Here is a 13,664-nt window from a genome sequence, read left to right on the forward strand (position 1 = left end):
GAAGACAGACCCAGTGGGACACCCTCTCCATCTGGACCAGCACCATGCCACACCACCTATCCACCCAGAGGCCCTGCTGGAGACCTCGCTCTGAACAACACCTACTGGACAAAAACCCCTTTCCAGCCTGGATAGCTAGCTATCACTCCCTACCCCCTCTTCAACCAAGGACTTCGACTCTGCTTCTCTTCGCTACCCTGGACTCCAGCCCTTCTACTGAGTCTCTTTCTCCTGCTGCCGTTGTGAGTGCTTGCGTGCGTGTGTGTGTGTGAACCAATAACTTCATGGGGCTGTGTAGTGTGTTGTCTGTGTAATAAAACTGTTATTTGGACCCCTAAGTTGGGTTTTGCTTTCCTACGGTTTGGCTCTGCTCCAGTCTCTGCTCCTTGCCCCTCTAACTTCTCTCTCATTTCTCCCTCTCCTGTTTCTGGCTCACTGCCACCTCCAACACCTGTCCTGAGCTCCTCTCTGCCTCCAAGCCCCCTATTTCTTTGCCAGTGTCTTATCCCCATTGCCCTTTCCTTTTCCTCTGAGCAACCAGGTTTCTGCCTCAGTTTTTTTTCCTGGCTGTCTCTTCATTGCCACCACTTATCTGCCCCCCCCCCAATATCTCAGGTGTCTGCCTCAGTTTCCAGCCCCAGTCTACCTTAAGTAAGCCCAAGCCTCAGTTCTTCAGCCAGATTCTCTGTAGTCCACTGCTTCTAATCCCGGTTCTAGCAACTTTTACTCCCTATATTTTAACTTGCTCTTTTTCTCACCTGAACCTTCCCCCAAGTATCCCAGGTACCCCAAGCACACACATACACACTGTACCATCCAAGTTAGGAACTTACCTGTGTTTGTGTAGGTGGGTTGTATGTATGTGAACTAGTGAGTGTGTGTGTGTATGTGTGTGTGTGTGTGTCATTGTGTGCATGATATATGAATTAGTGATCTATGTCTAACTTTCGGGGTGTATAGTGTATGTGTTTGAATTGGTGGTAAGTATGCCTCGGCTGGTTTGGATATGTATGTGCCTGAGCTGGCAGTGTGTGTGTCTGTGTGTGTGTGTATGCACCTAATTGATTTGTGTGTTTGTATATGTGCAGTTGTCTCACACCCTCCTGTCTAACAGTGCAATATTGAGATCCTGAGAGTTGGCCTGACCCCACAGGGCTACAAATTCATACATCCCTATCTGTAACAGAGTTTCCATTTTATTAGCTTGAAGCTCTGCTTCTGAAGGGCTATATATAATCAACAACAGAAACAACAACAACAATAATAAAATAATATATTTATTGGGAAAAATGCTGAATTTTTCTGCCTGACAAACATAGTATATATACTGTGTTTGTCAGGAAGATCATTTCAGTGAATAATGGAGGAGAGTAGTGGAATGATAAATATGGTTTGTGAGAGAAAAATGTGATTGGAAGAGAAGCAGAGAGAAACCCAGGAAAGAAGAAAAATGCTTTAGCAGCCACAGAACAGAGTTAGACCACTAGGAGAGTGCCATATAATTTCTCAAGGAATGATCTTTAATATATTTATAAAATTCTGCAACTGGGATACTTGTGCAGCACTTTCTTAACCATCTCTTCTGAAGTAATGCTACTGGCATTTTCTTATGTCAGTTTCCCAACTTTTCAGCTGTTGTATCACCTTTTCTCAGTGCAAGGAATATCTTAGCAGATGTCTCTATTTGTTTATGATGAATTCTTTGTCCCTGTTCTATAGCACCAAAGGCTTGTGTTTTCTGATGTAAAAAAGTTGGATGTTTCCTCAGGTTCTAATAAGAAAGGGAAATCTATATAGAAATCTAGATACAATATAGCACAGGCAGTGGGCTATACTCTTACATTAGATACATCCTGGGATATATTAAAACTGCATCAAACCATGCCAGGGAATGCTGGTGTGAAAACTCACCAAATCCACTCATGCCTATTCTGCCTGCACCCACAGCCAAAAAATGTAATATAAGTTCACTAATCTAGGTCTAGCTAGGTCTTACTCTGGGTATTTCCCATGCTTATGGGCTTTTCTGCTTGCCTCTGCCCCTGCCCCCCTTTTCTGCTACATGTGTCCGGGTATTTTTAAGCCTCCCTCAGAGCACTGGATGTTGGTGACTGCCAAAGGAGGCCACATTAGGAGTGAGATGAGCCTGAGCACCCAGAGAGGTGTGGTTGTGAGACGAGGGCTGCGGATAGCCCAAGCACCCAGAGAGGCATGGTTGTGAGATGAGGGCTGTGGCTAAGAGTGAACAACATCCAGGACATCAGTGAGGCTTCGGGCATGGTATAGGGGTGGCTGGAGCCACGCATAGCCCATAAAGCTTGGGTGCCCGGGAACTCCCATTAACGGAGCAGGACTAATGTAGCAGGAGGTAAACCATGTCCAGGGAGACAAAGAGGCAGCCTCTCTATAATATATATATAAGAGCAAAGACCTGGTGGGCGAGAATGAAGGGTGCTTTGTAGACAACCTGGACACGGTAAGGGGCGCTAGGGAAGAGCATGGCGACCCTAGGGTGCCCTGCCTGCTACACTCTGTAATGGAGAGGTAGGTATGATCTCCACCCTGGCTGCTCCAGATGTCCAAGGTGAAGTGTAAGGCTACCTGTGGACCTGCCTTCTGCAGCTCCTCCCTCAAGTACTCCCTGCATGCTTCATACAGAGAGGGCACCACCATCCTGCTAAAGGTGGTGTGTGTGGGCACATGGTACAATGAGGCCATGAGCACCGTGAGCTGCCTGAACCCTGGATGCTCAACAAAGGAGAAGGGCTGGCCATCCAGAGCAAGCATCTCCCCAGTGCTCTGTAACCTTGCTTGCCTTTGGAACGCGCCTCCTCCCCCCTTGTCTCTACCTTTCCTCCACTGTTCTAGGGAGGCTTGCTTCTGCTTCTGGGCGTTGGGGACTTTGAAGCAAAAGGGGGACTTCTTTTTGGCCATGCTCCCACTGGTGCCAGGATGAGGAGGAGCAAGGCCAAGGGGGGTGCTGCCTCCTGAAATGAAATAGTATCGCCATGGTGATGAAGTGTTTAACCTCCTTGCCTTGGCTGATCTACCTTTGGAGTGCTAGCAGGTAGCATACGTGGGATCATCTGTCACCTCAAAATGATCCCCCAGTACACTTCTGGGTTGAGGGTGGGGATCCTGCTTTATCCCCCTCCTCACCAGGCATAGGCACAAGAACAGTAGGAGCTGAGCCATCTTCCCCCATAACCTCCTTCCAAGTGCATTTCCAGAGAAGAAGACCTGCCTCTAGGGGAACTTTGAGAGGCGTGGAGCACAAACTCAGATTCTCCCTCCTTCCCCAGAATTTCCTTTGCTATGGCCCTCAGCTCCTCTGCTTCCAGATCCAGCTCCTCCTCTGGGACTGGAAGGCTCATGCTGGGAACTGAAATTGGAGTGGAGAATGTCATGCTGCTGCTGGTTAGTGGTGTTAGTGGTGGTAGTGCAGGTGTAGGCACTACTACCACCTCCTTGCTCCCATTAGCAGCAGAAGACTCATTGCTGCCAGGAAAGAGGGTGTGTCTATGTTTGGGGCAGGGGGAACTTGAAGCTCTCCATCTGCCCCCTCTCCTCCTACCAGAAGACCTGGCACCCGCCTTTCCAGCATGCTTCATAATGTTTGGTGTATTGCAAAATGTGTGTGTGTGTATAAAATATATGTTGCATTTTTCTCCACAGTGATGACACACTGTTAGGGAAAACACAGTTTTCTTTTTGTGGGAGGAAAGAATCAAGACAGACTAACAAGACAAAATAAGAGATTTGGGGGGAAGAATAAAATGAAAGGAATGGATAGCAAATAACAATAGGGATTGTAAGCAAGGGTAAGTAGGAAAGGATTGCATACAACTTACAAGAAGAGAGACTAGCTAGCAAGAGACTAGCTAGCAAGCCAGAGCCTTTCAGACACTGTTGCTTCAAAGAGAGACATGGCTGACAAGAGTCACAGATCATTTCAGACACTGCTTATATGCTGTTTTTACTTCCCTTCCCCAGCGCACTGTGACTGGAAGGGAACTCAGAGAAAGATCACAGTCACTGGCCAGCGACAGATATCAATATCAGAGCAGTCTTTCCCCATCTTTCAGCCTTTTCCATATATGGATGATCACCCCAGCCCCCTCCCTCTTCTCATTTTCTGTTTGCTGCAAGCCTTCTGAATCTCTCTGAATCAATTTGGAAGCTTCTGATTCAATTCAGACCTCATAATGGGTCTCTCAATTTGATTCAGATTCAGAGATTCAGCTGCCGAATCATGCCAAATCTCCTCAAAATCAAATTGGCTACCAAAGCTTCACACAGCCGTACTGGGTGCACCCTGGGTGCATGCCAGTTTTTCAGCACTTAGCACCTGTGGTTCAGGAGTGAGTGAAGTGTAATTTCACAGTGACATTTCCATTAATTTGTCCAACAGTTCAGATATGCCCTTAGTCACAAACTGATCAGCTCTTGAGTCCATTGGACTTCTGCAGCTCCCATTATTTATGCCAGGGCTGTCCAGCAGGTGACAAGTAGAAAGATAAGCATGTGGCCACTGCTGCCCCTATTGCTTTGACTGTGGCAGCAGCTGGGGTCTTAGGCATCCTCTTCCCACCCTGGATTTCTGCTGCTTGCCCTTTCCTCAGTGGCCATGCTGGTAGAGCTAGCAGCCCAGAGTCCCTGTGGAGCATGATGCCACAGGGAGCTGAAGGGAGCTGTGCTGTGTGATTGAGTGTCCACCTGTGTGTGGTGCAAGAGATGGGGGAGAACCTACTAACATACACACATGCTCACAAGTTGTGCATTGAGGGGAAGGCAAGGCTATGGCCCTCTCTAGTGCTGTCCCTATGGTGTGTGGCCCTCTATTGGTGTCGCCAATGGGGCATGTAACCCCCAACCATTTTGGCTAGGGACAGACATTACACACAAACTGGTTTAAGCAATCAGAAACTGGTTTAAACCTCTAACAAAATAGAAGTTCAGTGCACATAAGCCAGCTTGAAAATGGCTGAAACTGGATTGAGATCAATCTGATTGAATGTAGTATTAGACTTAACTGATTTGGGCCAAACTGATTTATACAATGTCTGTCCCAGACCCCTTTCTGGTTTAAGTTAAATTAGAGTCCCCCAGCATCCTGGCATGCTCTCTGGGTGGGGACCTCTGCTCCAGAGAGCTGGGCTGGCCCCTCCCCTCTGTTCCCTGACTGCAGCTTCAGCATAGACTGCAGGTACAGTGGGGTCTTCCCGGCTTTCTCCTGCTCCCCTCCTCCCCCTCACAATTCCTTGATGAAGCAGGGATCACCCTCCTCCACTCTGCCTTACACAGACATCTCTCAGTATTAGCTAGCATACTACATGCTGGCTATGGTACATGCTATGGCAGACAGGACAAAGGCAGACAGGATTGAATTAGCTTAGGTCTTTTTGGAGCTAATCAACAGGTAGTTGGTAATATCCTTCCATTCCTTCCTTGGAAAAGCTGTTTAAGAAGAACTTGAACTAATGGAGAGAGGCTGTTGTTTTCTTAATGAGCTGATAAACTGAGTTACAGGTGACAAACCCTGTGTTATCAGCTACCTGCTGGGGGGGGTGCTCCCTTATTAGACCGTCCTGTTGGGGGTTCTGGCCATGCCCCCCCCTCAGCTCAGCACTGTGTAATGGAAGGGAGGGCTACTCTAGCACCCCTCAGCTTCTAGCCTGAGTCGCTGCAGACAAGTACCTGCATTTTTTCAGTCCAGAGGAGATGTCTGCATGCTTACAAACTGTTTTAGCTTAGCCAGGTTAGACTGACCTGCAAAGATTGAATCAATTCAGGCTTTTTTAATGTCTGTCCCTAGCCTTTGAATCTGGGAAGCCCTGATCTATACTTTTTTTTTTTGCCACCGAGTTCTGTTTGGCTCAGCCCTGAGACAATGGAACTTCATAAACCCCTTGCTTTTAATGGAATTCCTCTGAACAGTGTCAGAGACAGCTTAGCACAGCCAGTAATTACAGTTTACCCCCTCTTCTTGATGTCTGTAATTCAGTGCCCTGCCATGCTCCCTGCACACATACAGAGACACAGAGATTAGAGATTTCAACAGTATTCTAAGTCTCAGCCTTGCTGCTTCTCTTCCGTCATTAGATGAAAGAAAATCAATTTTTGCAATGCAAGCATCTGGGTTACAGGCATATATCTGTTTTTCCCCTTCAGTGTGACACAGATGGTTATGTCCTGTGCTGTTTCCACTTTTTGGCACTAGCCCAGAACGTTATAGAGGCAGTTGCATATTTTCCTTTAAATGATGTAAAATGAGGACATATAGTAGCCAATAAAATTGTCTCCATCTCCTATCATTTGTTTTTGAACTATGTCTAGAGTCATAAACAGCAGCAATGCTGAAATGTACAAGCTGTAATTGAGCAAACCTTTGTGACGAAAAATGTGGCCATATGGAGGGGCTGCTGGGAAAGCTTTGTGAATGATGAGAGGAGTTTGCTTAGCTAGCTCACAAAGAGGAGAGCAGGCCCTTGGGGAAGGTGATGGTGCTCTTATTAAAAACAGTCCTGGCTGTGAGTGAAAACAGACAAAGAGAAGGAAGTAGAAAAACCCACATAGGTTTATGGAGAGTTTGTTAGTAAGAAATAGGCCCAAGGCAAATATATAGTAGTAAGAAGAGACTGGAGGACTGGAAACAACATTTTTCTTCTCAAAGGCAGTGATCATGGAAATGAAACAGCTGGATGGGGAGAGGGAGAAGTGTATTGCTTATGAAAAATTGTCTGCACAAGAAAAGAGGGCTGCTGCCTCAAAATGAAATGTTTGTATATGAGGGGAGGATGGCTGGTGGGGTCAAGGTAAAAGACATTTCATATATATTTGATTTTTGTATCTAAACAGTTCTGAACCTTGACAGGCTACCAGTCTTTCCCCAGTTATGTAGGGTGGCTGCTGTTTTCCAGAACTTCTGATGTTAATGAGACCATTAAAGTATCTTCTTAGGGTGGACTTTTCAAAGCATAAATGGGAATTTGGTGCCCAGTTCCTACTGATTTTTAATACGAGTTAGGCATCATGCTGTCGTTCGGGTCTTTGAATCACTCCATTTTAATCTGCACTGTTTATAATTTGCCCTTTGAGACCGTTCTTTCTTAACATAAATAAATTCTTCTCCTTTTGAGGTCCCTACAAAAATGTAGATTTTGCAAATTTCCTTAAAAATGCATAGTAATCAATTAGGGGGAATTCTTGCCTATTATTTTTGTTCAGGCACTAATGCAGTTTCTTGCATACAGTCAGAGCTTCCCCTAGTACTGCAACATTTGTTGTTTCAGGTAACTTACTAAAATTAAAGGCACAGTGGAAATAGTTCAATCTTACAATGTACAGTGCCATTACACATCTATGGTAATGTTCAACAGATATTATTAATATGTTAACACAATTATTATTGTTAACCATAAAAGTATATAGGTGATACAACCCAGTATAAAATCATTACTAAAACCCTGTGAGCTAGAGAAAGAGGCAAGGGCTTTTACATAGTTTAACGTTAATACAGGGAAATGCATTCCTATGGTTTGGCAACTAGGTCATCCCTCTGTAAAGAACCCCTCGCCATTTTTTCACTGTCAAGTAGTTTTGCATTGTGGCCATACAACTAACATGTAATGGCCAGATAGTCCCATCTGTAAATATCTTCTCTGACTCAGTATTTTACTTTATGTTCTTCAAGTTGCATTACTCATGGTTTGATTAGTAGCCACACTGCATCTTGAATTACCATCATCCTCATTAGAGCATAAACAGATATGTGTGCTCCATACCCAGTTAATTTAGGTTGTTTTAGTCACATTTTAGATATGACCAAACAGCAGGACAGACAGGCAGATACTGGCAGGCAAAGAACAATGAATATGAAAGCATGCTGGCATGAAACAGGCCACCTGAATAAATGCATGCTCCCAGTGTTAAGAAAATATCAGCAAAACCAAAGGCAAAATGAAGCTGCTAAAACTAATGATGTCCAAAGGCAGTACAGCAAGCTCGCACAGATAAGCTTTGCAAACTCTGAGCTGCAGTGTAAATCAGCAAGGCCACACATATTCCAAACTCTGGGAGACAAACAGTCTGACTGTCTCCAGATATAGTGAATAAGAATAAAGACAAACAGACAGACTTCAGAGATAGATAAGAGCACAAACTGACAAAACATAATGAAACAAATAATTGTAAATAATTTATTTTTCCTGGAGGAAAAGCACAGTGCCTTGTTCTGGAGAAACTCTTTTAGTCCTTTTTAAATGTTAAGTGAATTTTTGGATGCAGAAAATTATCTCACTGTCAAAGTAGAACCTTCAGTTGCTTCATGTGTTTTAATGTTTCTTACTTTTGGTATTGCATTGGAGTATTGTATTTACTAATTTATATCAGACTTCAATTGCTCATGCTCTTTCATTAACTGCATAACAGTTGTTTGGAAAATATATGTATACACTTTTAGGGTCTCTTTTCCTGGGTGCAGAAACACAAGAGATATATTTAACCCTTTGGAGATTGAGAATGTATCAGTTACGTAGGTGTCTGGGGTAATCCACATGGCATAATGCTGTGCCTGGTAGAGATAAACTAGCTTTAAATGATACCAGGCTGAGTGCTGCACTAAGAAAAGAACATTTCGTTTGGCACCAAAACTAGCGTATTCAGAACTAGCCTGAGTATCTTCACACAGTACTGCATGGCATTATAGATATATCATATAGTCACGATACTGGAAGATACTATGTACCTTTCTGGATATTACAGGGCTATTGACCGCTCATAAGTCTGAGTTTTGGTTGGCAGTCTGGAAATTAATAGGCAATACAAGTTTTTATATCTGGTTTATGTCTTTGAATATAAAGAAACATTAGCTTCACAAAATCAGTTCTCCAAGGTGACTCTGGTAGAACTTTACTGGCATCAGTAAATTAACATGAGGGAAGAATTTTCCCTACTGAGAGCACTGTAAGGAAGGGTCAAATTCAAACTTCGTGTAAGATGCAGCAATTTTCACTTAAGTTTCTGGAGTGGATAAATTTGTCAGTCCACATTTTCATTAATCAGGTGGATTCAAAACTAACGTATTCAGAACTAGCCTGGGTATCTTTATACAGTACTGCATGGCATTATAGATATATCATATAGTCATGATACTGGAAGATACTGTGTACCTTTCTGGATAGTACAGGGCTGTTGACCTCTTGTAAGTCTAAATTTTGGTTGGCAGTAAGGATTTTGCCCATACTTTTTTAGCAGGTATGCAAACTGTACTAATTTTTTCACACTGACGGGTCTCATTTTCTACATATTCCCCTATGGTGCCGTTGTTACTGCGCTGTCATTTAGAACTTCCAAAAGGAAGGACTAAATGATGGTGCAGTAACAGCCCATACTGCACTGTGCTGGCAGCATGTGGTTATTTTTAGCTGCTATGCTGCTTTAGCAATGCACTATACTGACAGAGTGCAATGTTATGGCGACATAGTGGCAGCATTACAGTTTTTGCCTTCAGATGCTACATTGCTGTAGTGCACCCATATCATAACAAGGAAAGTTACTTTGCTGCATAATTGTTGGCCAACCTATATTACCATTTATGTCACTGATCAATTCCTTCATAGACTGAAGGGCTAAGACAAAATTTTCTTTCTAATCCTCAAGTTAGGCATTCTAGCAGTACAAAATCATTTCCATCAACCGCTTTTGCTATGTGACAAGTCACTGGGGAGACAAGATTCTGTCTTGTGTACTTACATGGTATACCAATGAGAGCAATTATTCAAAAGAAATTGCTTATATGACAGTGTACTCTATATATATGCACTGATGCACTGTGAAAGTAGTAGCATTTTTAATTATAGCTGTCATTTGTCATCACCAATGCATTAAAGTCTGGTTTTAGTAAGCAGATCTAAAAAAAATATATTGACTAATATGCACAGTACTTTGAAAGCATAGTAATAAATGACTACATTTATTAATTTTGTGAGTTAGAAATAAGGAAGCCTTACATGTTACACTGATATATCTCTTTTGATTTTTTCCTTGGTAAACCACAGCAAAAAACAAGCCACTAATAATGTCTTGAACTGATATTAGTAAAATCTGATAACTCCTGCTCCTGGACTTCTAAAAGTAATTTATGCCTGTAAGTTTGTTTAACTGAAATGGTTATTTTTTTGGCTTATAATATCTACATTTACAATTGAATTTGAGGTAGTTGTATACCTTATTCAAACCTGCATCCAAAAGATAGTTTGTGTGGCATGTTGGCCCAAAGGTGGCTTCATTTCACTGCTGAAAAAACCATCACTATACATGGAATCTGTAAAGTACTTTGGGATGAAAAGTACTTTCTACAGTTCTGCTCACTGAAAAGTCAACTTCTACTAACAGTTACCACAGTGCAGGAAAGCACCGGTATATCTCAGTTGCTGGGTTGTTGTAGCATCTCTTGGTAACAGTTATTTTTACCAGTAGTCGCTAGATTTTTAGCTATTTATATTAAAAGACTGACCACCCATGTGAATAGATTCTCCTATTCACCCAGAACACGTATTTGAATAAAGTGGTGAGCTGTAGAAAAAATATTTTGGCTTCGTAGGTGATGCTAGGTAGAACCATGTTCGGATGCAATATTTTTATTCTTACTGTTTTATTTTTGTCCTTTACGATTTTTTTTTTCTGGTGTGTTCATCTCATTTTCAAGGCTGGTAGAAATGCTGTATGGGGCATCTCAAGTTCCTACTGCTCTAAAATAACAAAATCAATGTTGCAATGAGAATGCTTTTTTGACATGTGAAGAAAGAGGGGACAAGTCTTTGTACTATGGTTACTTTCCTAGGTGACAAGCTGGTGATAGTGCTGGAGCTGGAGTCTTGTTTGCTGCACTGCGGTTTCTCCAGCTCAGATATCTGTTGGAGAAGCCAGTCTTCACTAACTTCATGTTTTGTCACAGGTAGAGGAAATAATCTTGGGAAAGGGGAAGGAGAGGGAGCAAAAACAGGAGGGAATTATTTCCCTTCTACATTTCTTTGTTACATTTCACAGATGAGAAAGGAAGACTTTTCTGGGTCTCTTAGATGTCAGTGAGGGTTAAATTTCTAGTCTTCCAGAGGAGAATCTGTTCTAGCATTAGAGTAACAGTTCTGATCTTGCATTTAAATTGCACACCCTAAGCCGTTATTGTCACTATGCAAAAGCATACAAGATGATGGTGGGGGGCAGGGATGGATGGGTATAGTGGTAAACCCATTTCTCTGTCATTTATGTGATTGAAGAGGAAGATTCCACCTTGCCCTGCTTTCTGCCTGGTAGAGAAGGAATTTCTTCTGTGGAAATGCCCTCCTTTGAACTGTTGTCCTTAGGAAATAGCTTTAGAAAGCAGTAGATCCATTTTTTTCCATCCAGATATAGTTCATAGGTCCTGTGTTAACATTTTTATTTTAACATGTAACAATAGGAACTATGGGTAGGTTCATATTTGCTTTAGAAGAGCTTGGGTGTGCCTACACAAGATACTTACTGAGCATTAGTGTGAAAACATTCCAGTAGTGCATTACAGCACAAACCGTGCTAATAGCTCACTGCACAATTATTAAGTTAATGCACAATAAGTGTCACTCAATAACTATGTGCTGGCACTACTGTGCAGTAACTCTAGGTACTGCACATTTAGTTTGTACTTTATTAAGCAAGTATTAAACAAAATGCGCAGTATCTAAGATGCATTAATGAATGTGTAGATATGCCCCTTGGTGTAGAAAGAGAGGGAATTAATTTTTTATTTGAAGACACTTTTTATTTTTTTTACAAAATGACACACTAGACTAGAGTATACTAAGAAAGATAGTGTAGTGTGATGTCCTAGTGTGAGGTACTTCTACTGTCCTGACTATAATCAGCTTCCATCTCTCTCTTACGAAGAAAATCAGTCTGATGGGGCATAAAACTGGGGCATTTCTCCTAAATTGATTAGGATAGGACTGACACTAACAAATCCATTTTTAGAAAAAAGATTGCTTAATATAAGAATGCATAGTCTTTACTGGTTCTTCCATAAGCTGCACAGACCTGTACAAGTAACACATCAGCACCCTCCAAATATAATTTTATTTTCAAGGGGGTAGCTCCTGTATGATTTTGAGAACCATTTCAGATTTTAATAAAAACTTTTTGTCTCTTTAACTCTCAACTAAAGCATTATTTTAGAATACACAGAAATACCAGAAGTGAGTCAATTCAGTCCTTAATGGTAACATGCAAGCAACTGTGGATATTCAAAAGGAAATAATGTCATAAATTGGCACAGTGTTAGGTGCATTCATCAGTTTAAACAAGATTTGGTCATCAAACCCTGCAATTTAAGGACCAAACTATAAATTTTCAACTCAAATGTTATTTCCTCTTCTAAACATGCATATAAAAACTGGAATTACACCAAAAGTACAGCTAGACATTTAAATGTCTTTGAAAGCAAATGTCTCAGCAAAAGTCTAATTAGTAAATGGAATGAATTTAAATCAAATGCTGAAATTCATCATAGAATTTAATAACTCCTTATCGCCAAACTGATATAGAAGACAAGATGGAAATATGTGATATATATGTATATATATATATGCCAGGTCTTTTGCCGCAGCAGGTATGCTATTAGGCAACTCCAGGAAGTGTAAATGGGGCCAACCCAGAGAATCTCTATGTTGAAGTGATTTAGAGAAAAAAACAACCGTATGTGATTTAAAAACATAGAGGACATGCAAAGAGCAAGCTAGAATGAGCAGCCACGCAGGATGCAACTGAAGTGCAGCTCTCAGTTGTAACTCAGAATGATTTTTGCAAAGCATTTTGAGTTATGCTACCCCAGATCAAGCAGAAGTTCACTGTTGGTTCCAGGACAGAGGGGAATCTAGTTGTGGGCTGAGATCCCGCAGCCAGGTTCCCATAGCAATGGCCAAGGCTCTCTTTTTTCAGAACAGGATGATGGACAAGCAGCAGAGAGAGCTTGTTCTTAGGGCCCCCAGCCAGTGCTGAAGACTGGGGTGGGTGAATTGGAGCCCCCCTACCTCAGGAGTGCTCCAATACACCTGCCCCACCTTCCAAGGGAGGGCTAAAATACCCCATAGACTGAACTCCCTCTACTCCCTTTCCCACCTCCCATTCTGAAAACAGCAATAGACTGGGAGCTCCACCTACATAAGTTACAAAAGATGGTTACGTCTTTCATAGAATCATAGAATCAATGAGTTGGAAGAGACCTAGACAGATCATCGAGTCCGTCCCCCTGTCATGAGCACTGGGGGTGGCAGGGGTCATAAGACCCCAACCAGGTGCCTATCCAGTCTCCTCTTGAAGATTTCCAGGGAAGATGAGAGCACCACCACTCTGGGAAGCCTATTCCAGGCTCTGGCCGCCCTTACAGTGAAGTAGTTCTTCCTAATATCTAACCTAAACCTATCCTCCCTCAGCTTGTGGCCATTGCTCCTGGTGACTCCATGGGAGGGCCTGGTGAACAGACTTTCCCCGAGTCCCTGCTGCTGGCCCCTGATAAGGTTGTAGGCAGCCACAAGATCCCCCTCAGTCTCCTCTTGTGGAGACTGAAGAGATTCAGGTCCCTCAGCCTCTCCTCATAGGGCTGGCCACGGAGACCCTCAGCCATACGAGTG

Source organism: Crocodylus porosus, unplaced genomic scaffold (genome assembly GCF_001723895.1).
Source record: "Crocodylus porosus isolate Cpor-Errol unplaced genomic scaffold, CroPor_comp1, whole genome shotgun sequence".
Classification (NCBI taxonomy): Eukaryota; Metazoa; Chordata; order Crocodylia; family Crocodylidae; genus Crocodylus; species Crocodylus porosus.